The sequence below is a fragment of the Ceratotherium simum genome, chromosome 12 (genome assembly GCF_057802395.1).
Source record: "Ceratotherium simum simum isolate JZ-2026a chromosome 12, ASM5780239v1, whole genome shotgun sequence".
NCBI classification, from domain to species: domain Eukaryota; kingdom Metazoa; phylum Chordata; class Mammalia; order Perissodactyla; family Rhinocerotidae; genus Ceratotherium; species Ceratotherium simum.
The window spans coordinates 70,972,949-70,999,110 of record NC_141911.1 but is presented as its reverse complement, the minus strand read 5'-3'; the positions used below and the strand labels follow the sequence as shown (position 1 = coordinate 70,999,110).

The following is a 26,162-nucleotide window of genomic DNA, read 5'->3' as shown; positions in this document are numbered from 1 at the left end:
CAGCTACAAAAACTTTAAAAACTCTGTGTACAGTGGTGTACTGAGAAAAACTGGTCAAGGGAAAGATAAGCCCACTATAAATGTTGAAAATTTCCATAGACTCATTGCAGTGGGTTGAATGGTGGCCCTCTAAAAGATACGTCCATGTTTTAGAATTTGTGAATTTGATCTCATTTGGAAAAGCAACTTTGCAGATGTAACCAAGTTAAGGATCTCAAGATGAAATTATTCGAGATTATCCAGGTGGGCCCTAAATCCAATGACAAGTGTCCTTACAAGAGACAGAAGAGAAGTCACACAGAGGACAAGCCACGTGAAGAGAGAAGCAGAGACTGGAGTTACGCAGGCGCAAGCCAAGGATCACCTGGAGCCACTGAAAGCTGGAGGAGGCGAGGAAGGATTCTCTCCTAGAGCCTTTAGAAGGAGCCCTGCCAACACCCTGATTTTGGACCTCTAGCCTCCAGACTGTGAGAGAATAAATTCCTGCTGTTTTAAGACACCCAATTTGCGGTAATTTATTACAGCAGCCCTAGGAAAACTACTAAAGCCATTATAATTACATAAAGCTTATTAAGGCAGGAAACACTCAAGTCAGGATCCTTGAATGCAAATACTTACTAGGAAGAGAAAATTTGAGTTACTTAAAGGTTCATTCATCTGATAAGTACTGAGCATCTATTATTTGCCAGACCCTGTGCTAATTACTGGGAAAACGTGGATAAGCAAAATAAAAAGTGTTGTTTCTGCCTGAATAGAGCTGACATGGTTAGTGTTTCAGTCCAAAACAAAATCAAAGGCAACTCCAATTTCTAAAAGAAAATAAATCTTGGAAAAGCTCATTAACTGGTTGAAAGTCCTTAGTTATGTGTAAAACAATTAATAACATGTGGATAAGTGTTCTCCCAAGCACATAACTTTAAAAATGAAGTAAAAAAGCATTTGGCGAAATATATTTTGGACTTGACTGAGTTTAAGTTTTTGGGAAAATGGTTGGAAGTGGGCAATGAACTCATAAGTGACACAGGTGATAAAAATGAGTGTGTCATCATTTCAGTAAGAGTTGTCTGTCTGTTTGCTTCTGAATAGCTCAACACACTTCACATATGTTGTGTAAACTTGTTTTCTTCACTGTAGGCTGGACAAATTTGGGGAATCCATGGGGTGGAATGAAGCGTGGAGATTACTCGCTTAACCAACTACATGTATTAACAACTATAATAACTATCATTTATTGCAATGATTATTTTCCAGGCACTTTGCTAAATGTTTTACACACAAGATCTCACTTGATCCCAAAACAACCCTAAAAGGGAGATACCGATGCCCCACTTTCTTTGAAGTCAGCTGCGTACCTGCATTCCTGAAACCTCATGCCCCTCCCAGATAAATGGCCATGGAGTTGGAAGGTTTTGTAACCACTGCCTCTCTTATTGACCCTCTATGCCTTCAATGCCTTCTCCTCTCTTACAGTTAAACACTGAAATGACCATCACAAGCTTAGAAATATGACCCAAAGTGATTATGGATCTATGAAAAAGTCTCCATCTTTCATTTGGCGGAGCTGAGGATAGAAATAGCTCCAGGCTTGAGGGGAACTTGTCCTAACAGCTTGGGAAGACCCCACTCAGCTCTGACCTCTGACACCTCCTTCAGACATACTGACAGCCACAGGCAACATGCTGTCATTCAGATTCTCTCCCTCCTCCCACCCCACAATTGCTTCTCTCCTGTTTTATCCTGCCTACAGCCCAGCGCAGTGGTGCTAAATGGATTCTGTGACACAATTAGCACAGAATTTGGACATTGTCTGCAGTCTAACTAGCCTATGGTAAAAACCTAAAAGAAGGGGCTTTAACAGAGCCTGAGCAAATCACTGTTACAAAGTTGTGTCTTAAAAGGTGATCACACAACTGCTAGTTCCAGAATCTCCTACAGTGTTGGTAAAAATGCAGCTTCTCGGACTCCACCTCAAACCCACCGAATCAAGAGCACAGGTGTGAGGCCTGGGAATCTGCACAATTAAGATTCTCAGGTGTTTCTACTGTGCCCTAAAGAATGGAAACCACCAGCCAAGGAAATATTCCTAAGACATGATTAGCAAGTGCATTTAAGCAGGTGTAGGTATAAAGTGTTGACATGGAGAGCAAGGAAAGGACAGAATGCCCTCAAGAGATAAGCACTAAACCACATGAAAATGCTGTGTACTGGGCAAAAAACACTGGATCAGGGCTCCGAAGACCTGGGCTCTATGCTCAACTCCACCATTCATTCATTCAAAATACATTTGTTAACTACCTACTGTGTAGCAAACATTGAACTCGGCTCTGGGGGTGCAGCAGGAGGCAAATACCTGACCTCAAGAAGCTAGTAAGAGAGAAAAATTGACAAGTTGACAAATACGTATCTATTGTTCAGCAATATACAAGTGCTCTGAAGAAAATGGGGGCTGAAGAGCGATACCAGTTCCATAGGATGGTCAGATCCGAGAAGTGAGGGAAAGGAGGGAGCAAACTAGGCAGGGATCTAGATAGCATGAAGGGGAGGAAGACCGTCCTCTACCCACTCTAGGTCCTTTCTGGCTGGGCTACAAATTAAACTGACTCATGAGACCGAATAGCAGGAGAAAATCAAACAAGCTTTATAACATGTATATGTGGGAGCAACCAGGGAAACTGAGTTTCTCAACAAATGGCAGAGGTTCTCTTCTTAAATGGATTTAGGTCAAGACAAAGGAGGATGTTTTCCCAGTACAGAGAGGGAGATACCTTTACAAATGCAGATTTCCCTTACAAATGTAAATCTTTGGTAAACAGAACGTTGTTAAGAATGGGCTTAGTAGGAACCCTCCCAGTCTGTCGCCTTTAGGCATAAGTTTGGGGGAAGGTCAAAGTTTCTTTCAGAGAAAACAATCAAGGTAAACAGACATATTTTGAAGTGGCCAATTTTGATCTCCCACAAGACCATCCAGGCTGATGGAACAGCACGTGGAAGCTTTGACGAAGAGAGCGTGTTTGTGGTTCACAGGAAGAGAAGGAAGCTGAGGGCTGGAGTAAGGTGAGTGAGCTTGTTACAGTGTCTTACTCTCCTCATTCCATTGCTTTATTTCCTCAACATGCATTTTTAGGTTAAATTTAACTTCTTGTGTTTGACCCATAGCAGGCTTGGTCTGTGAAGTTGATTTAATTTTCTAAATACAAGGGTAACTTGAGAAAGGTCCACATTTTTGCTTAAACCAATTAATCAGCTAGCCCTCTCCATAATTCTGCTGCCTCTATAAATCCCATACAGCCTGTCCCCAACAGCTCCACCTATAAGGTCATCCTAGTGAGGAAGACAGACAGAAAAGTCCATTGTGTCTCGGTAGTTACTCTCTCTAGTAACTTGTTCTCTTAATGTGCATAGAGAACACTGGAGTTCTAGTTCCCAGCCAAGAACATACCGGCATAAGATGTGTTTATCGGATTAAGGAAGCGGTTGTTGACATTGAGTGAAACCAGTTGTTTTCACTGATTTTCACAAAACTGTTAGAATATTTCTCAAGCCAAATTCTAAACATCCAATGTTCTATCTACTTGAAATATGTAGTTAGAAATGTAACATAGAAAACAACATACTTTAATAATTCTACCTCCCTCTGTCCTTTTGATACTGATTTGCTCCAGAGTTCAGCCCTTTGCCTCCTCTTTTTTCACTCTGCATACATGTCCCGGGGCAATTCCATGCATTTCCATAGCTGAAACTACCATCTCAATGTTGATTAATTGCAGACCTATTTCCAGCCCAGACTCGCATGCCTAATGCCTAGTAGGCATCTACAAATATTCCCTGGGAAAAAAAAACAGGAGAAGAAGGAACTAACATTTGTTGAGCTTCCACTAATCTCCACCACCCAGACTTGGCCCGCTGTCTTTCATCACCCCACAACTCTCCCTCCTCTTCCGTGTCCTCCACGCCTGCGGCTCCACCTTCCACCCGACCCCTGGAGCAGAAACTGAAGAAGGCCAACCAGCCTCCACACTCTCGCTTGACGGCACATTCAACTTGTTAGAAGACATGTTAGATTCTGTCTCAAAACATTTTTGAATGTGATCCTTTTTCTACATCTTCACCTCCGATGTCACACTTCAGGCCCCTCCCATTTTTCACAGGGGTTTATGTAGCAAACTCAGCTCTCCTCTCTCCCTCTTGTTTTGGTTTCAGCAGGCAAAGATACCAAAAATGCAGATATAATCATGTCCTTCTCTTGCTTAAAATCTTTTAATGACTGTCAATTTTGCTCACAAAAAGTCCAAACTCGTTTCCTGCCAGTCCCTCTTACACACTACACAGCACCAGCCAGCCCTAACCTGTGCACACTTTCCTGAGGATGCAAGCCTCATACCACAGTGCATTAGCACATGCTTTTTTGATGCCTCCAGAAAACTCTCGCCTTCTCTTCCTCCTCGCCATTTTGAGTGCCCCTTCCCTGTGCCAGCCCAGCTACAATGACACTTCTCGTGCTGCGTTCTTCTCCTCAGAGTTGGCTTTTCTGACCTCTTAGACTGTGAACTTGAAATCAGAAACTACGTCTTTCACTTCTGCCTCCCCAGCATTGAGCACAGTACCTGGAACCACTAGGCTCTCAGAATTTGTTTGAATAAATAAGGAAACGTTCCCAGAGTTCCTTCACTCACCTGTAATGAGCCTGGGGTGTGGGGAGCCACGTGTCTGAGAGGAAGAAAGTGCACAGAGCAAAGTGTCCACTGCTGGGCAGTTATTGCATGCTCCCAATTGCGGTTCTGCCTCTCACTCATTTACACATGGATGAGAAATGTTTCCCTTAGCCCTTATACGAGCGTGTTTCTAATTAAAGATAATCTAGTTAACCAGAATAAATGAGTCTCACATTTAAGAAAAGGGTGACTTTGTGACCGGAATGGCAAAAAGAGACTCGAAAGTAACTCAAACTTTGGAGGTGATCTGACAGAGGTCAGTGGCAGTGCTGGAAGGAAGGAAAGATGGGCACTATCTTCTCCAGACCACGCTGCCTCCCTGGGGAGGGTTCCTGGCAAGGACGTGCCCGAAGAAAGGCAAATCCAATTTTACAGGACTGTAAAGTGGTTGCAGCTAGAGTTTCTGTCCATTTATATCAAAAGTCCACAATGCAAGGCTACGAGTGGTGCCAGGAGGGTGATTTGTTTTCTGAAAGACAAACACCCACTTTTACAGATTTGGAATAGAAACATTTTTGTCCATTTAAAAATAAGCAGTCCCGGGAATGATTTTTGTAAATATCAAGACCGAGAAATGAAATAACCAGTCTAAATTGTTTTGCTCTTACTACTTTGAATAATTATACTTTAAAGGTCTTAATCATTAATTTACTTATGAGGAATATATGATCCTAAGATCAATGTCCTTAAAAATCAAAAATTACAAAAGGAAGGCCTTCTATTTGCTGTGTACCAAACAAAACATTTTTAACTTAGTTTTTTAATATTTAATTACAATGATCAAAAAACAAATATAGTCATCAAAATTAATGATTGCTCCCTGCCCATATATTTCTTCTGAAGGAAAGCTTAACAAACCTAAAAAACATCAGATGGACTTCTGCAAATTAAAATGTATCATCAGTTTAAGAAACACCTCCAAGATCAATTCTATTTACCTGTTAAGAGGAAGTAATTCATGGAATGCTCCTGTTCAAAAGAAAAAATCATATGTTTTAGGCACAAAATACGTTTTTCATGACTTCAGAATTTATTTCTTTAAACATGCTCCAAGTTTCTAACAGTATACAGGCATCATTCAGAGGCAGAAAATGATCTTAGTCTTCTGTTTCCACAAAAGGCTTTGAGCAATTTCCAGAAATGAAATAATTGCTCACGATCTACCTTAATGCAAATATCTAAGGCTCTGCTTTTGACTTTCCAGAATCTCAGAAGTCCTCCAATTCATGACTTGTCTATTTCCTGACAGTTCTCTTTGAAGTGGTTCTGGGATCCATGCTGTTATTTGAAATGTCTGGCTATAGTTGCTATTTCCTGATGTCTGTGAAGCTCTTTCTTCCCTGTGACCTTTACCTGTGGTCCCTCTCACTGAGGCCACTTATGCACGTTTATGTCTGTGTGCTCTGGTCCGTCCATTCAGTCCTCGCTGATGCTTTTATGGCTTTATCTTAATGGGAAAGGAAGGATATCCATGGTGTCAATTCTTAGCTGAATCGACATTTCTATTTTCTACAGGGTCAAGCCATTTTACTTACTGCACACACACAAATAAAAGCTTGAGTAATATTTTCTTTTTAATGACGGGCAATAAAAGTACACATGCCACCCACACAACAAACGCATGATTTCTGCATTTCTGTACTGGTTTTATTCGAGTAAATCCCTCAGAGATTAATAAAGATGATAGTGTGCATAATGTTTTCTTATGAGCAATCAGAGGCATGAATTTGAGACAAGGCAAGAGAAAGAGTTAGCCTGGGGGGAAGATTAGGGCAAAAGAGAGGAAGCTAAGGGATCCTCCTGGCACCCTCTCAAAAGAGAGGCAGATGCTTATATATGGCAAACTGAGGCCAAAGGGGAAAAATGGATTGCTGCCATGAGGAGAAATGGAACAGGAAGTAAAGCAAGAATTTTTCCATTTCCTTTCCCCTATCCAACTAGGCTTAAAGAGTACAGAGGAGTGACTGGTCTTGTGAGTCAGACGACCTAGGTTTAATCTGGAAATTGTCACTAATTAATTGTGTGACCTTGGCCAAGTCAACCTCCCTGGGACTGAGTTTCCTTATACTTAAAATGAAATAAGAATTAGATAATTCCAAGGACAGCAGGGGTTCTAAAACTCAGGCACATATTCAGCCCAGTTGGAGAAGACTATTTGAGGCCAGTTCAGGGGAAGGGGATTGAGTCACAGCTATAAACCTCTATTCTCACTGGTTTTATCAGATACTAAACACACTCCTCACTTCTCCAGGAAACTCCACACACCCCTGCGATAACACCTTCCTTCTCTTCATTAGGAATGGATGAAAGGGATGGGAAGGAAAGAGAAGGAGACAAGAGTAAAAGAGCCAGCCCAGGAGAGAAATAATTCGTGGGAGAGGGAGAGGGGGAGGGGAAGGTCACCAGCTGGACTAGAAGAAGAGGAGGGAGATCCAAGAAGAGGGAAGTCATAGAGACTGCAGGAGCGGATCACCACGGTGTGTGCAGGGAGCAGTAAGATGTGTGGTTCTGATAAATCGACATGTGAGGAGCTAGAGAGGAATGCGTTCCATGCTAAGGAGCATTGACTTCATCCTGCAGCCAGCAGGACTTTCTGGAGGGTTTTGAGCAGATTAGTGGAGGGAGTAAAAGCCAGACTGCCCAGACCAAATCCCTGCTCTGTCACTCGCCAATTGGATCATTTGGGGAAAATACTTTATTATCCTGTGCCTCCGTTTCCTCATCCACAGAGTGGGGACAATACATAGGGTTACTGTGAATATCCGTGTGAGTTGGTCACACAAAGTACTTAGAACAGGGCCTGGCACAACGAAATCCCTCAGTAGATACTGGCTGTGACTATTACAATCAGATTCCAATTTAACAAGGTAATTCTGCAGGATATTTCTTAAAGGCCTATGAATAATTAATGTGGGGGGATTGAGAAGAAAGCATGAGGTAGGTGTTGGAGTAAGTTTGAGAACTTTCTATAAAGAGTATTATATCTTTTGTCCCCCTGAATGAATGAAGCAAAGTCACAATGACCTGTTGAGACTCAGAGAGTAAATATTTTGGGGTTGAAAATACACTGTGGTTTAGAAATTATTTTATATTGGTCAACATGACATAGCCAGACAAATACTTTTATATCATCCATCACTAAAGCTATACCCCTAAATCAGATTAATCACAGATGAAAATAACTATCCCCTAATTCCTCTGTGTGGGTCCTGGGATAAGTAATCCAATGAGAATGCTGACACTCTCTTCTAAAGTGCAGCTTCAGAATAGATGGTCCAGTGAGAAGCTGGTCTTGGACCGCTAGGGTGGAGCTGAAGTTGGGAGCCATCTATGAGAACTGGGCCCTAGTAAGAGAATGGGGCTCCTGTGAAGGATATACTGCCATGCTGCTGGGGCAATGGTCCAATACCCAAACCCACTCCTCTTGCCTTCCCTGGACAGCAAATATGGGAAGGTGCACCAGGAAGCCAGGAACCAGAAGGAGACTTTAAGCCCATCCCTGCTATGAACAACTCTTCCTATAGGGAAGAATGCATATACCCAAAAAGACTCTTCCCTAGAAGCATGAGTGAAGGAATGGGAGTGAGAGATGATGATTAATATTGATTCAATGTTTTCTCATTTACGTTTTTCTGAATCCAACAAATACTCTCTTTTCCATCTTTAAAAGCCCGGAGTAAGGAGCACTAAACTGGGTCGAATCGTGCATGTGTTCTAGCGAGAGTTGAAATCAGCTCTCTCTCAATTACCCGGGTCACCCAGGAATAACTCCAATGGTGTTGAGGCTCACAGATCTAACAGAAGCTCCACTGAAGTCAGGAAGACCAGTCAACACATCTTCACAATAGCCCAGGCAAGAGATAATGAGGAGTTGAACAATGAGAAGGGAAAAGGCAGATTGAAGAGCTACCTGGGAGAAGAGGGGCAGGTGAGCATGCAGGCAGTGTGGTGTTAACAGGCAAGCTTTTGGACTCTGGAGCCCGGATGGACAGATGCCAAATCTCAACTCTACCTGAGCTTGGACAAGCGATGCCACTTTTCTGTTCCTTAGTTTCCTCGTCTAGAAAGTGGGCATAAGAAAGAGTAGGGCTAGAATGAGGGCAGAGCAAGTGAAGCCTGTGCTTGATAACCCTGAGAGCAAGTGCTTCCTTAAGTTTTGCTCCCTAGGTGCTCACTTCACTAGCCCTAGTCCCCGCCCTGATAAAGAATACCTACTTCATTCAGTGATCATAGAGATGAAATAAGCTAACATACACAAAGTGTTTCAGAGCACTGTTTATATGTTTGAGAGCATTTAATAAGTGCTAGGTAATTAGTAGGCACTATTGTTGATTAGATTTGAGGGGGTAAGGAAAGGAAATAAAATTCTAGGTGCACTCCCTGTTTCTGGCTTAGGCGATGGGATGAATGCTGTCGTCATACACCAAGACAGAAATACAGGAGCAAGAGCAGGCTGAGACAGGGGTGAAGTTGACAGGGGAGTTGAGGTACATATGGAACACTTGGGTGCAGATACCAGTGGCAGTTAAATAACTGCCACCAGGGACCTCAGTGGACCTGAAAGTGAGGATCAGTGAGATACACTCAAAGAGAGTGAAAGGTGCATTAGTGGCAGCAACAATGGGAGTGGATTATGTCACCCGGGAAGCCAAAGTGGAAAACTAGCTTTGTTCCTGGGAAAGAGACCCCTTATAACTGCTTACCAAAATATTCATGGAGACACAAAAAGAGACAAAACCTCTCAGTACCTTAAAATAGGTGAAATAATCAATGTAATTCCAAAACCCGGAGAGTACATCTACCCAAAACCAAGCTGAACATGCAAACTAGACCACCAGCGCCAGACCTCCCTTCGCCCGTGTGGGAGATCAAAATTGACTGCCATGAAATATATCTCTTTACCTTAATTATTTTCTCTGACGGACATTTGACCTCTCCCAAACTGCCTAAAGAATTTAACATAGAAGACCTGTTCCAGGAAGGAGCTACTATCATATGATGGCTATAATAAAATGCAAAATAGATGTTACAATAGGAAAGGCACCAACAAGCCCCTCTTATCAAAAATTCTGTCTCTCCCAGGCCACAGTCACTAGGTGGCCCTGCAAGGAGCTGCCAGACAAACATTTACATTTATAAGGAAAATCTCCATTTGTAAAGGTATCTCCCTCTGTGTGCTGGGAAGAGCGGGGGATGGCCTTGTCTCTGGAAACTCTTATCAGTATGGAAGGAAGGACTTAAATCTACATACTCTTGATTACTGTGATTCTTGTCTCTCCGGCCACATTCTCTATAGGTGGCCCTGCAAAGCATTGTCTGACAACCATTTACTTTTCCCTCTCCACGTAAATTGTCTCCTTCCCCTCTGAAATCCCAAACCATTACCTCCCCCAACATCCTCCTTTGTCTTTAGCTGAAGATGGTATTTAAGATGAGAATCGCTGCTATTGTGTTGAGAAACTCAGTTTCCCTGGTTTCTCCTATGTATACATGTTATTAAACTTGGTATTATTTTCTCCTGCTAACCTGTCTTTTTAATTATTTGGCCAGCCATAAGAACCTTAAGGGAAAGGGCAGAGGGGGATTCTCCCTCTTCCCCGACACCTGCTTGCCCAAAGGTCAGCAGGAGACCCTTCATCTTTTTCCCCCACTGCACAGAGAATGAAGGATCCAGACATTGGAAAGCCAACTCGACTCTTGCTTTTTAAAGACAACCAAACTACTGGTCTCTTACCACCTCCATCAGTTCCTCACTTTTCTACCATCCAATGAAGAATCTAGGAATCCACCCTGTGTGTGTTTATGTGTGTTTGGAAGGAGAGAGTAGAATGAGTGGTGCATGGCCTCTGGGAGGCAGGAAAGTCTTAGTTGCAGAACCTGCATGGAACTGTAGGTCTGTTTCCCACGTCCTACTTACTTCACAAGCACTTGAGCTTAGGAGGTAAATGAAGAGTCTATTTCAGCCAAACCAACTTGAGTCGACCAAAGGCTTTACAGCCCTAGGAAATGGGCCAATGGTGCACGTTAACCTGCCATCAGCAGATTGGAGGAGATTCCCCTAGAACACTGGGCAGAGGATAGGGCCACGGGCAACACATACGCCTTGTTTGGTGAAACACTAAGTGTGGATAGATTTGTCTTTCAAGAAAGCAGAAAAAATACAGAGCCTTATCAGGGAAAAATCTTCGGTCTACAGGAAATGAAACATTTAAAGAAGACTCAGAGGAACCCTACTGCAGGAGGCTGGAAACATTCTCGATAGTTTGGTATCCTTAGGAGAATTTAGGGAGACGTTGTCTCTAACAGGAGGAGAAAGTAAATAAATAAGGAGTTGAGTTTGAAAGACAACAAAATAAGATAAAATATATGTGAAATAAGGAAGGATGGAAAGAAATTAAAACAATATAATTTATATCCTCATAGAAGGCAGTAATATACTCTTGAAATTGTGAAAAGTCAAATCAGTGTTAAAAAGGACCAATTTGAAATGCTATACCAGAGTTTAGATTTTTAAAAAGACAAAGAGATAATGATAAAAGAGAGAATGGGATACCCAGGGGAAAGAAAATGAAGATTTAAAGTAAGAATTTTAGCATCCTAAACAAAGAGATTATGATAACTGGATCCAACACAATAACTAAAGACATAATGGAAGAAAACTTTGTTGACTTGAAAACAAAACACCTGAGTTTGCATATTAAGAAACCCTCACCATATTCTAGTAAATTCATAAAAGAATACAGCTAAAATCATTTGGCAAAATATTTGAATGGCAAGGAAAAATAAAAATGTCTACAAGTACGAGGAGGATATTTTTTCAAAAGAATAAAACTCAGGAGGTCATTAGACTTATCAAATAAAACATTAAATGCCAAAAAAACAATGAGGAGAAAGATTGTGCACCAAAATTTTTATACTCAGCCCGTGCATAAAAGACAACAAAATATATTCTCAAGGATACAAGAGCTTAGAAAACAGTATTCGAAGATCTTCATGAAAAACCTTTCTTGGAGACTTCTTCCAGCAAATATGAATTCATCAAAATAAGAGATGATCACAGTTTAGGAAGATTTCTGTGTTCTGTTTACTCAGAAATATAGCTGGATGACGTGTGATCAGGTGGATTCTGCAGCCTGGAGAGAGAAGCTTGACTCTGCTCCTTCAGCTTCTCCCTGCACCTTCCTCCACTTCCTCAGATCAAGAAGTTTGCCTTGTGCCCTCCCTTGATCCCACAGTTTGCACGGAACCCACTGCCTCTTTGATAGCTCATAAAACATAACTGATCCTATTCTGTCACCGCCTTGCAAAAACTGAAGAAAATATTTAAATGATCAGACATTGTGTTGAGAGAATGAAATCTTCTGACTTACTCTCCAACCAAGAATTGCATTGGGCAACATAATGATTGTATCCACTGCAAAGGAACCTGAGTGATGATATTCTGTAACATTAACACCCATATTGGCCAGACAAAATTGTTAGGATTTTTTTCCATTGTAAAAGATTAACAGACTCCTGCAGCAGATGTTAACTTTCCAAGCACCACTTCACGCCACCTCACAACAGTAAGGAAATACAAAAACGCTAACTGTGGCTCTCTCTGGGGGATAAGGTTTATTTCCATACTTTTCAATTTTTCTACAATGACCCGAGTACATAGAAAAAATTTAAATAACATAAAGAATTTTGCCCAAAATCATTTAATCACACGTATTTTTAAATACATCAAATGGACTGCTATGGTAATAACATTTATATCTGGGTTATAGGACTACAGATGTGTATTTTTTTCCTTTTTCTTTTCCTAACTTTCCAAATTATCCATAATGATGTTATAAAGCATTATATAATCATATTACACGATGTACAACTGTATTCTGTAATAATTGCTTTTTATGGGGGAAAAATATCTTTTGTTTATAAACTGAAGGGAAGGGGCAATAATATAAAATAATGCTGTGTACTCACTAGTGTCCACTTTAGACATTTAAATAATCATGGGTGACTTTAGTGGGAGCCATCAGCATGGATGATGACTAGTAATGGTGCCGAGAAAGTCAGAGGAAGAAGACATAACCAGATTGTCAAATACTGCAGGGTCAAGTCTATCGAGACTTAGAGGCCTCCACTGGATTTGATAAGGCAAGAGCTATTTGAGTAGAATAGTGGAGACAGAAATCCAACAGCACAGTTTTAAGAGTGGAAGCGAAAAAGGACTGAAAAGTATCGGAGACGTCGCGTGCTCAAGGTAGCTGTCACGGGCACAAGGGACGGTTCACATCCAAAGCCTCTAGAGCCGTATGTATACTGTTGGTTTCCTCTGAAACGAGTTCTCCATTTGCCCCTTCAAAATCATCCCCAAGTTATTTTGGAAATCCATGTGGTTCCAAAGAATCTTACTCTATTTTCCTACAGGGATGGCTTCCATGGTCCTAGATTAAATCAATCAAGTGATTGGTTCATGAGTGGATATGGGGCCTACACTGGTCCAAATACAGGGATAAGCAAGAGTTTTGCTAGGAATTCTGTGACCCGGATGCCTGTGCCACCACCTGTCACCACTCTGAGTGCCACTTTATATCCCATGTGAATTGTGCCCCGTGGAGTGCTGCCACACAGTGGCCCTGACGGATATTCTCTCCTGCTCTGGAAAAACGTGCTGTGAAGACACACAGTCTAGAAGCGGGGGCCATCCTGTGACCACAAAGAAAGAGAGGATGAGGACAAAGCCCGCACGTGAACAAAGCTGAGTGACATGAGGACAAACAGTAAATCACAGAGAAACAGAGCAAGGGCCCACACCAAACCGCCCCTACAGGCTGGCTTCTACCTGGACTTGTTCAATAATGTGAGCCAATAGATCTCTTGTTTATTAGCCCAGGGAGAGTTACACTTTCTATTCTGTACAACAAAAACCATTTTTATGATACAATACCCTGCTTCCTTGTCTGTCCTTACTGTAAACATTCTATACAAAAGCTTGAGTTTCATTTTTTGAAACAAGCAGGCAAAGTCACCTCCATTCCTCAGAAGAAAGGTGGAACTTGATAGGACATTTCAGGAATTTGCCCATCCTGGGCCAAGCAGGAAGACAAGGCAGGGCTGGCTGTACAGTCAGATGTGAGTTAGCAGGCATGCTGTTGTTGTGCTGTCTCTTCTTCCTTTCTTGTACACAGTCCCCAGGGAGATAGACGTCCCAGTGTGAGGACCTTAAGCCCCTGTTCTCCACGTTTCCATCAGAGAAAGCTCGTGTTCGTGTCTCGTTTAATGTATTTCTTAGCTTACTATTAACAAGAGTTCCATTTTCTCCTGTATATGTGTCATTTCTGTGTACTATTTTACTCAGTATAAGAACGTGGAAAATCCTCCAGGTTAATCCTGAAAGCACGCATCCAGTCTAGGTTTCTTTCCATTACACCACCATACACAATTCCTTTTCCACTGGACAAAATTTGCTGAACGTGTCTCAATTTGAAGAATTAAAAAGGAAGGAAAATACATGCTAAACCAAAAAGAATCTATGAAAAAAAAGCAACCCTCAAACCCAACAAATAAGGCTCTCATGCCACGTTCTGGAGGGCATTAGCATAATCCTCTCTACTCAACTTTTGCCTTTAATCAGACTTCGTCTAATGTGAGGTTCTCTCCTCATGTGAAAGTTGTTAAGTACTTACAAGGTAAAATCATCCCATATTTTCTTGATCCTAATGCTTCCCAATAGTCCAATTTGCAGACCCACAAGGCCATGTTCAACATGAATACAGCATATTGATCCCCTCCCCTCTGAGAAGACAAAAGCACTTCAAAGAAGGGCTACCCAGGCAGAGGAAAGACTTCAGCTTGATTTCTAGCTATACAGTCATTTATGCATACGACACTCTTCACCCAAACACGCACACACCCCAAGTAAATACCGAACATCCAAGAAATTTTCATCTCAACCCAGGAAAATAACACCTCAAAGATATAGGGACAAAAGAAGAAGTAGGGAAAATGTGTCATATATGCACTAATATCCAGAGGAAGTTCTACTACTAAATCTGTTCTGTCATTATGAGCTGAAGAGACTACATTCTATGGCCTTCGGAAATGTGGTTACCAGCTGGACTGCTAAGTAGTCAACTGGCTATAAGGTAGTCTTGGGAGAATGACTAGAAATATAAAAACACACAGTGAAGAATTTTTAAACTACTATTGTCAAGAAGACACAAAAATGATTAACTTGCTCATGCTTACCTCAACATCACTTTCTAGCTTACAAACAACCCTTAGAGTAGCAGAACTTTTGTTTTTTATCATACCAGACACACTGCTTTAATCATATAATATATTTGGCTATTTGACTACTAATGTCCCTGTTGCAAAAGGTACTCTCCTACAGAAATCTTGGAAACCAAATAAATAGGGTCTATTTCATTTAGAGTATGATGCTAGACCTCTGAATGGATTACTCTGAATTCTATAAAATAAATTCATTCAATATTAGCAATAAAATATAGGAAAATACACTTGATTTGTTTGATTTACAAATATATCTCTGTGTTAGTACCAAACTATTTAAAAGGTTGTTTTAAAATGTCATATATTCTATATTTGTGATAACCCAGGGGCTCGTTCACTTTAACAATATCAAGAGCCAGGAAGAAATTATGAACAAATACTCTAGAAAAACAAATCATTGAAGAGCTGATTAAGTTCCAAAGAAGCAAAGTCTTCACTATCCATTAAATTTAATATTAGGTGCTGGTTAGTGACCATTTTTATTCTTCAGAAGATTAATTACACATAACCTCTCTCTTAAGAAAATTGTGGTATTATGTGACTCAGATGTGAAATTCTACTGGTTTGTACCAAAGATATCTTCTATCTCTTAACAGCCAGGAAAATACATTTGAAAGCATTTTTTAATAGCTAGTAGTCTTTAAAATATGACATAATTTACTCTTTCGGGGAGGAAACCAATTTTCAAGCATCCGTTGGCGTTGTTGGGAATCTCCACACTCGTGCACAGGCGGTCCAGTCATCCAACTTGGACCCTAATAGCCAATCAGTGAGCACTATTTCATTCCACTGGGAATCTTAGGGAGTCGGAATTTTCTATATTACTTTTGTTTTTTGTGTGTGTGTGAGGAAGGTCAGCCCTGAGCTAACATCCAATGCCAATCCTCCTCTTTTTTGCTGAGGAAGACTGGCCCTGGCCTAACATCCATGCCTATCTTCCTCTACTTTATATGGGATGCTGCCACAGCATGGCCTGATGAGCAATGCATCAGTGCTCACCCGGGATCTGAACCCACAAACCCCAGGCCACCGAAGCAGAGCGTGCTAACTTAACCACTACACCACCCGGCCAGGCCCTCTATATCAGATTTTTTAATGTATGATTTAAAACTTCTTAACTGATGATCCTAAAATCAATACCTGTTTATTTCAACTGGCAGTGGCAAACTTTACTGATTCTCTGCAGAAGAACCTGGATGCATCTTTAGAGAGATAAAAGATAATGTCGGTACTTTGTGAAAACTATCAGCCAACAAACTACACTGGTATTTCTTGACTTAGTTGCTGTAGAATAGCCTAGAGAGTTCCAATTCCAAAGAAAAGGAATTAATATCAAAGCAAGTCTTGTCCCCATGGTTTGGAGGTGGTTTTTTTTTTCTTTTTGGTGAGGAAGATTAGCCCTGAGCTAACATCTGTCGCCAAGCCTCCTCTTTTTGCTGAGGAAGATTGGCCCTGGGCTAACATCCGTGCCCATCTTCCTCTACTTTATATGGGATGCCGCCACAGCATGGCTTGACAAGCGGTACGTATGTCCGCACCTGGGATCCAAACCCGTGAATCCCAGCCGCCAAAGCAGAGCCCGCAATCTTGACTAATACACCACTGGGTAGGACCCCTGGAGGTTTTTTTATAGGAAAGCTAAACCATGCAAATTGTGTGTCTTTCTCTCACGTTGGAGAGGTAATAAGAGAAGCAACAGAGCTGATGAGCACAGGCCTAAGATGTGTGTGTGTGTGCATCTGTGTGTGCACTCGTGTGTGCATATGTGCATGTACACATGTGTCTCTTGTGTAAGTTGCTTAAGCCTATACACTTGAAGCCATTTGCGTAAAATAAAATTCTAATCCTAAAATAACAAGCCAAAAGATATATCTGATATAGAAACGTCATTTATGCCAATTTTCAAGGTCAGTGGTTCGGGAAGAAAGTTTGGAAAAATGTATGTTGAAGATCATTCACTGCAGCATTGTTTTTAACAGCAAAAGTGAAGTGAACATGTTAAGCAGTTATGGGTATTGATTTTTGTCAAAGGCTTTTTTGTCATTTATGGGGATGGTCATATGGTTTTTCATCTTTAATTTATATAGTGAATTATATCTGTAAGTTTTCAAAAACTGAAAATTGTTACATTATTTAAATAAACTACACTGTTGAGATTTGTTATTTTATTGTGAAGATAGATTTAATTGCTAATATAATGGTGTTATACTTAGGTGAGTAATACTTATTGATTTTCTTTAAATCTACTTAATTTTTACTCCCTGTCCTCATCCAATGTCCCACCACCCACCCTCCAGTGGTGTACAGAGCTCGCAGCCTCACTGAGAACAGTGGCCTTGTGGAAGGCTGGCTAAGCATCAACACTCACCCTGCACTGTTCCCACCCGGGACCGTGGTCCGCCCCGTACTCCCTGTGGGCCCGGCCATGGTCCCACTGCTCCTCCATCATGTTGAACACGTAGAACAAGGCAGACCAGACTATCCGGGTGCCCCGCAGGGCCAGGAGGAACCCAGACCTGTGCTGCTCATGGGACCCATATAATTCTCTTTCCCCTTCTGGGCCCCAGCACTCTTCAGGTGGTGATATGAGGGAAAGCCCTCTCTGTCTCTGAGTTCCTCAGAGGCCCTCCCTTCCTCCTCTCCCTCCAAGACCCCTAATCTCCTCAATAGGCCCTGGCCTTTAGAAGCCAGACCTGGCTTTCCATATTGCCACAAACTTCCCTTGAGGCAAAGATGTACAGAGCTGGTCACCTGCTCCATTGCAAAGTGAAAAATGAGGAGAAGAGAAAAAACATAAATAAATTCAAATATTTGAAAAAGTCTCCTATCACACTAATATTTTATTTAATAGACTGGTATAGATATTCATAAGGGAGATTCATCTATAGTTTCCTTTTATATGTCATCTTTGTATAGTTTGGGTAGCATTACTGTAATAGCTTTAAAAAAAGAATTTAGAAGCATACCCACTCTCTCTGGACTCAGAGTAATTTAAATAGAATTACAATTATAAATTCCTTTGAAGTCTGCTAAAGTGAACCTATGAAACCATCTGAAGTAGGGGAAATTGATTTTTGAAAATTAACATTTTGCATGAAAAATGGTCTATTTACCTGTTGTATCTCTTTCTAAACAATATTGGTAATTTTTATTTTCCTAGAAACTTATTGATTTCTTCCAGATTTTCAAATATATCTGAAGGGGTTCAAATAAGTTATTATCTTAAAATTACTTCAATTTCCTCTTTATCTATAATCATTCCTCCTCTTGTTTCTAATTTTGTGAATTTGTACAGAAGATTGTTTTTAAGCAAAGAAAAAAGGATGAATCATATCAAACAGAACAATTTATAGATTTAAAAAAAAGAAAATTCACAAGCAGATCTTAGGGAGAAGTGGAAAGAAGAATCAAATTCTGAGCTTCCTTGTATACCTTCTAAACTGACAAATGGCACGATATTGATTGCACATCAATTTGAATTCATTATTCTGAGTCCCACTTAAGGAAGATTTGTCAGTTATTTGCTTAGAATGGTTCACTGTTTAATAAGTAGAAAATGCTATCTACTCTAGAAAAGATATTTGCACACCTGTGTTCACTGCAGCATTATTCACAATAACCAAGATGTGGAAACAACCTAAATGTCCATCAACGGATGGATAAAGAAAATGTGATATATACGCACAATGGAAAATTATTCAGCCTTAAAAAGAAGGAAATCCTGTCATATGTGACAGCATGGATGGACTTTGAGGGCATTATAATAACTCAAATAAGCCAATCACAAAAGGACAAACACTGTGTGATTCCATTTGTAAGTGGTACCTAAAGTAATCAAACTCATAGAAACAGAAAGTAGAATGGTGTTTGCCAGGGGTTGAGGGGAGGAGGAAAGGGGAGTTGGTGTTCAATGGGCTTAGAGTTTCAGTCATGCAAGATGAAAAAGTTCTAGAGATCTGTTGTGCAATGTGCATACAGTCAACACTACTAATCGTTAAGATGGTAAATTTATGTTGTGTGTTTTTTACCACATTAAAGAAAATTGCCATCTAGTGACCCATTGAGGAAAGTTCCCAAGGTTTTGTTTTTGTTTTACTTTGTCTCTCTCTTTGTTTTTTTCCAGTTGTAAAGATGGTTTTGCACTAACATTTCTGAATTCCTCTCACCGAGCGGTACTTCTCTGCCGAATAATGGATTTGGATTAGATTGCCTACAACCACACCAAACGATGCAACTGTAAGATTCTGTTATTTTCTTTCCAATGATACCTATTCATAAAACAGCCAACTTGGGGTTAAAGGAAAAGAGCCTTGAAGAGAGTGGCTTCTCAATAAGCGTCACTGAATCGAGGGGAGGAGAGACTTTTGCCAGGTCATATAAATTACAGGCTTAGCCCAATCCTTAATCCTTAATCTCGACCCTGGTTCTAACCCTTCCTGAATGTTAGAATCACCTGGGGAACTTTAAAACTCTTGCTCCTCAAGCCATGACTTGGGCCAATTAAATTAGAATCTCTGGGGTTGAGACCCAGACATCAGTGGTTTTTTAAAGCTCCCCCGTGGGTAGTCAAAGCTGAGAACACTGACGGAGGCTCATCTGATGTACATGCCACTAAAAATGAGAAAGGTCATTCAACTGAAGTGCACTCATTGATTTTATATATGAATAACTATTAATCTTCCAGTGAGACCTTTCACTGAATTAGGTGCCATCAAAACGTCCATAGTATTTAGTATGAAATGAATGTGCCATATAGACCTCCAAGTGAAAGGGTAAGCAAGGACATTTTCCATTTTCCTGTACATGATATGAAATAGCTCCCTTTCACGAGCTATATTTTAGTTGAAGATAAATAGGGCTGGTCATGGTAGAATTATAGAATTTGTGAAGGACTTCCAGTCTTTCCTGTTTCTTGCCTTTCTCCAAATCAATTCAGATGCCACATTCCTACCCCACTCTACCCCAGCCCCATTCCCTAAGATGACCCTCTGTAAGGAAACAGGCGGAATTCTGAATTTTTGTTTTGTTTTGTTTTCACTCTGTATCTCATTCACACCTATGTGGTTTAGGCTTTTATTTTTTTATTTTTTATTTTTTATTTTTTTTTTGTGAGGAGATCAGCCCTGTGCTAACATCTGCCAATCCTCCTCTTTTTTTTTTTTTTTTTTGCTGAGGAAGACTGGCCCTGGGCTAACATCTGTGCCCATCTTCCTCCACTTTATATGGGATGCCGCCACAGCATGGCTTGCCAAGCAGTCCGTTGGTGCGCGCCCGGGATCCGAACCAGCGAACCCCGGGCCACCGCAGCAGAGCGCACGCACTTAACCACTTGCACCACTGGGCCGGCCCCTAGGCTTTTATTTTTAATTGTGTAACTATAGGCTATCTCCTAACATATTTACAAATGGAATCTGGGTTGATATCAGAATGTACTGGGGGTTGTGATGGTGGGACTCAGTTTGTGCCTCCAGCAAGGTTTCAAGTCAGGCCTGTTCTAGTGAGTTTGGGGAAATGCCTGGAGAAGGAAGGGCACTGAGAGTCTGAGCTTTCCCAGGGTTAAGTGAGGCTGCTTGCAGGTGGCTGCTTCCCAACTATGGCAGTCAGACCACTCCAAGACAAACCAGGGATAACCACGAAGAGCTATCAACCGTGGGGAAAGGCACACAGGAAATCTCAACTCAAGGACATGGATGATAGCAGCAGGGTGTGGGGACCTTTGGGTTTGATGAGTTAGGGGACACCCAGGGCTGCATATTTACCCTGGAATTAGCATTTCACATGCTAATTTCACATGCACACCAAGTTTAATCTCCCCACAGCACCGTGAGGCAAATAGTAGTATTCTCACCTTGAAGATGAGGAGATTGCCCCTCAGGAAATTTAAGTGACTCACCCAAGGTCACACAGTCAGCAAGTGCTGGTGCACCTTTGTGGTCATTCAAAATTTAGAAGTAATGTTGAACATAAACTTCCAAATTCTATCCAAATCATGGCCAAGACCAATCTTCAAAATATTCGGTACATAACAATTAAGTTTCACCTGACTCCTTTTACTCCAACTTTAAAATGTAAGACTAAAAATGCAGTGCACTCATTTCTGCTTCATGACAGAAAATGTTAACGAAAAGGAATAGGGATTTAAAAATTCATCATATTGCAAATGGTGGGGGGAGGGCAATTATTGGTTATGGAATTTCTGGTTACATCCAAAATAAAACTTGATCTATTTTTTGCTCTGGTGCAATGGCAACATGCAATTGCTCTCTGTTCTCCTGAGCTCATTACAGAGATTCTCTTTTAAGGCAACGCTAATTCTTTTCAGATTTGCATATTACATTCTGAATATTAAAGCCATAAAGCCCAGAAACACAGACTGTGGCCTGGGATATCCCAGGTGGATAGAGTCCCAGAAAGTGATAATATGATCTCATTTGAACAGTAATCTATCAAGTGAGCATCAGATTTCATCCCTACACTTTACAAACCTGTTTTCCAGGCATATGCTATAAAATACACATAACTGTATACCTGTGGAGAAAAGAAGTACAGAGAAAATGATTTGTCCAAAACAGTTTAGAAAAAATATGTGCATACATGACATTTCTGACAAGGCTGTTTTGACACAGCTGTGCACTGATGCAGCTGTTTTCATGCAGGGGATTTTTAAACACAGCCCAAAAAACAAACCATTAAACTTTCAGCTGTTTCTATTAACAAGTAATGTGTGAAACAGACATATTCTTCCTGTTCTAAAATCTCTCCACAGCCTTGAACCTCACCCTCTTGTAGATCCCACCCTCCCTGGGGTAGCAACAGGGATTAAGTGGGGGTCTGGAATGAGGTGGGGTCAGAGATGGGTTGAGGATGAGGGATGGGGTGAGGTTAGGCACAGTCTGGCAGACAAACTATATGTGACCAGAAGTTATATGTTTACCACACTTACTCATCTCAGAGGGCCCTCAGAGAGGGCCATCCATCATTCTTAGCAAAGTGCTTGCTCCTTCTCTGAGAATTCATTTATGTCTTAAACAGCCCGCTAAATTTACAGTGGGCATACTCCTTTACATTCGTGAATACAGAATTGTCTGTGTAAAAATGCTACTTCATTTGTCTTACATTTGAACATTTAGACAGCTCGATTGTGGATACCTCCGAGTTTGGAGGTTTCCTCATCACACAAGCTTGATTTGATTGGACGTATATTGCACACCGAGATGGGCAAGGATATTTGAACTACAATATGATTCCTCCATGGAAAATGTTCAATCCATTTTATAGCAGTTCTCTCAATTCTCAATGATATTTTTTTTCTATTTACAAAAGTGATGCATACTTAAAGAATTTCCAGGATTAGATAAAATAAAAAGAGAATGGGGAAGGGATCGGGGGTGGCCGTGATATCTGTTGCACCCATTACTCGGTAACAAGTGACCTAACACTCTAAAAAGAGAAATGTGATGACCACCATGTCAAAGGGGATGAGTCCAGTGCACCATGTGAAACTAGCTGTCTTAGTGAGGCTGCATCAACAGGTCTGATTTGGAGAAATGCCTACACATGGTTACACCTCAATCCTCTTCTCCAAAATAGTGAGGACACATCTTTCTCTCTTATACCCCCTTTTGCATTGTTTATTCAATTGCTTTCCTGAAATCTCCAGTGGAGTGGAATCAATTAATTATGACCTTGCTCCAAGAAAAGCTCTGATGACTGACTTTAGCTATATTACTAGAAAGAAATATATACAAGTTGCCCACTACGTTACAAAAAGAACTTCCTATTAAATTAGTTAGAACTACCTTGTACAGCATTACTAATTAAACAGATAGTCCTAATTTGGTTAATTGCCTAGTTGAAAACATGGTTAGTGGATGAGCAGGTTCCTAGCTATCATTTAGAAAAGCAAAATCTACCTTTGAGCTACTGTGGAAGCCAATATGCGTATCTGTTGTTCAGTATGGAAACTATTTCTCCTGAATGAAGGATTTGGTGCTCTACCTTTGGGGAGTTCTCTATGCAAGTTCTCTGTATATCATCTGATTTCCATTTCCTCATGGGCTTCGTGCCCCAGTGAATGAGTGTGAGTGTGCTGTGCTTGGGTGAAATGCATACACAGCTAACCCAAACATATCAGTGCAGACTCACATATGTATGAACATACATCCACATTATGTCAGAGTAAACTGTTCCATTAAAGTACATACACACAGGAATAGGAGGAAATTGAAACCTGAAAAGACAACGCACAAGGCTATAAAATCAGGATCGAGCTTACAAATTCCATGTATGGAGTCTAAAGTAGCCACTGAAGAATTAACAAAATGAAAATTAGAAAGTCAAGAATGTGGCTAAAATGCATAAATTAATACAAAGAATTGTCATTTCACACGGGGCTGCTTAGCACATAAATGTGTTATCTGATTAAATATCTCTGAGTTCTTCCTAAACGCCAGGCACTGGTCTAATCATGAGCGATGCAGTGCTGCACAAGACGGACCAGTCCCTGCCCTCAAGAAGCTTACGGTCCAGCACGTACACAGACAAAATGGGTACACAAATAATTAAATAATTTCAGATCATGATCATTTCTTTAACGAAAAATACAACACAGTGAGGGAATTCAGAATGACTCTGGGGTGGGGGATAGAGTATGATATCTGAGCAGAGACCTGAAGGAAGGGAGAGAGTGAGCCATGCAGAGGTATGAGAGGAAGTGTCAAACGGAGGGGAAAGCAAGGATTTGAGGCAAGAAAAGCACGAGGGGTTTAAGAGTCAGCAAGGCAGTGTGATTGGAGGAGAGGGGACAGAGAGGTCAATAATGAGATGGGAGCATGAGGCAAGAACTGGACGGTGTCCCCTCAGAGAGAGGAGGAAGCAGCAGTGGACGAGGAAGGGACGGCGAAGTAGGCGAGTGCGGCATCACAGAGGCCCCAAGAAGAGAGAGTTTCCAGAAGGAAGAAATATCACACTGTGTCAAAGGATGCTGAGAGACTAGCAGAATGAGGGCTGAGAATTAACCGTAAGATTCGGCAAGCTGGAGTGGTTTCAAGGGAGAAGTGGAGACCCTTTCCAAGAGTTTTCCTTAATAGAAAGTAGGGAAACAGAGTATTGGCTGCAGGGAAGCATGGCATCAAGAGAAGGGTGTTTCCTGAGATGAGATACATCATAAAGCAATACACGGCCAATGCAAGTGCAACAACAACAAAGATAAATCTTGCACCGTTTATTGCACTGAATCAGTGCGCAAATATCTCACTCACACACTCCAGCTCCCAAACACTGACTTGTTTAGTAATACTAAGTCAGATCTTTAACTTTCTTATCAATAGTTTTCTTGGCCCTGTACCCTAACCTATAGAGTTGATTTGCTTCCCAGGGATACTAAATGCATTAAAAAACAAAAATTATTATAGAAATCCTCAGAAATGCCATCTTGAGGAACACATCAAAATAAGTTAAAAATTATAATTTCAGTCCCAAATTGCATGTGATTGTTCACTTTTATAATTTAAGATTCTATCAGAGTGTAATCAATGTTAACATAATTTTTTACTCTGAGCACTATTTTGGAGGAGATGTGTGTCTCCTCCAAACACATACCAACAGATCTGAAGGACACTGGCAGAATATATAAATCAGCACATATATGAAGACACATGGACTTGTGGAAAGAGTGCAGGTTAGAAACCAGGGAGGACTAGGATGGCACCGCAGATCTGCAGGTTACCAGCACATGACCTGAGGCTCCCGAGCCTCGATTCTCTCATGCATAACAGTGGAGGTGATAATGTACAGCTCTTAGGGATGCTATAAGAAATAACCGAGTAAAAAATGCAGGTAGAGTGCCTGGCATATATACAATGTGCTCAAGAAATGGTAGCATTGATTTTTATTATCAATTCAATTAGGTCTGTTTCAATTAGGCTCTTAACCTAAAGGAGAACGTGAAATCCTTGTCTAAATGAAGAATTACTGGCTACAGTGATTCTCTCACCGCTCACTCAGGTCCTTTTCACTGTAATTCTATGAGTCTACCAATTTGGTTTAAATAATCACTAAAACCAGACAGAAAATTAAATTACAAACACAGTGCATAATCCAAGTTAGAAGGGAGGCTTAAAATTACATGAGTGGCATGGAGGAGAGAGTTGATATCTCAAACTGTTGACTCACAAAACATCACGTCATTGAAGGCACAGGTAAAAATTTGCTCACCTTTACCTTGTCCACTGTCCCATACAGTAAAAGGATTTTCTCCTCTTCAGCAGTCTACAGTGTAACAGTGCGCTGGAAAATTAACACTAAATTTCCTCTTTTCAAATGCTTATAACTCATCCAACACTTGAGAGAGAAATTCTCACCACTTTCTCAGGGTGAAGTCCCTGAGATTCCCATGGTCTTAATGGAAATCACTCTTCTCAAACCCTACAAAAGACTAGCAATTTAGCTATTCCCATTTCCATAGCCAAAGCTGTTGCTTTTAATTTCCTCTGGGTGTTTTTTCCCTCCATTAAAACTGTCGTAAGATATTTATGGTGCGTATCCAGGAGCAAGATACTCTGTAGAGCTGCCCTCTCCCCCTCCCATTGTGTCTGTTCATAGAACGACAGTTTCTTCACTCCAGTGGCGTTCTGTACCTCGTACAGGAAACACGCACCAGTAAATTCACGTATGATGGGCACAGTCCTACTAACCATAGAGGCTTATGAACTCATGTGATCTATTATGTCCAAAACATTTCAAATGTGAAAGCCCTTTTAACTTCGAAAACATTCTTAGATTTCCACTTAAGAGTAATTGTACTTTAGGTATCTGAACACTGAGAAAACACATAATAGCAAGAAAACGTTATGGATTATAAAGTCCTATTAATGAACCTATGCTTTCTTAATTACTAGAGTAGGTTTATGTATGTTAATCACAGCACACAACTGAAAATAGTACATATGTGTGAGATATACGCTCAATCCACAGACAAGCTTAGCACAACCATGGGTTTATAGTGTCTTCGTAGTAACTCTGGATCCTCAAGAAATCCTCACACTATAGTAGTCCCCCTTATCGCTGGTTTCAATTTCTGAGGTTTCTGCAGTCAACTGCAGTCTGAAAGTATTAAATGGAAAATTCTGAAATAAACAATTCACAAGTTTTAAATTGCACGCCATTCTG

At 40.8% G+C, this 26,162-nt stretch overlaps 1 long non-coding RNA gene across 2 annotated transcripts in view; it reads left to right on the top strand.

Annotated features, from left to right (window-relative positions):
• The first annotated feature begins 2,957 nt into the window (after positions 1 to 2,957).
• Positions 2,958 to 26,162, top strand: part of LOC147915882 (uncharacterized) — a 79,193-nt gene continuing 55,988 nt past the window's right edge. For both annotated transcript variants that reach the window (XR_015553754.1, XR_015553753.1), the window contains exons 1-2: positions 2,958 to 3,054; positions 19,117 to 19,229. This is a non-coding gene — a long non-coding RNA (uncharacterized LOC147915882). The remainder of the gene's footprint in view (positions 3,055 to 19,116; positions 19,230 to 26,162) is intronic.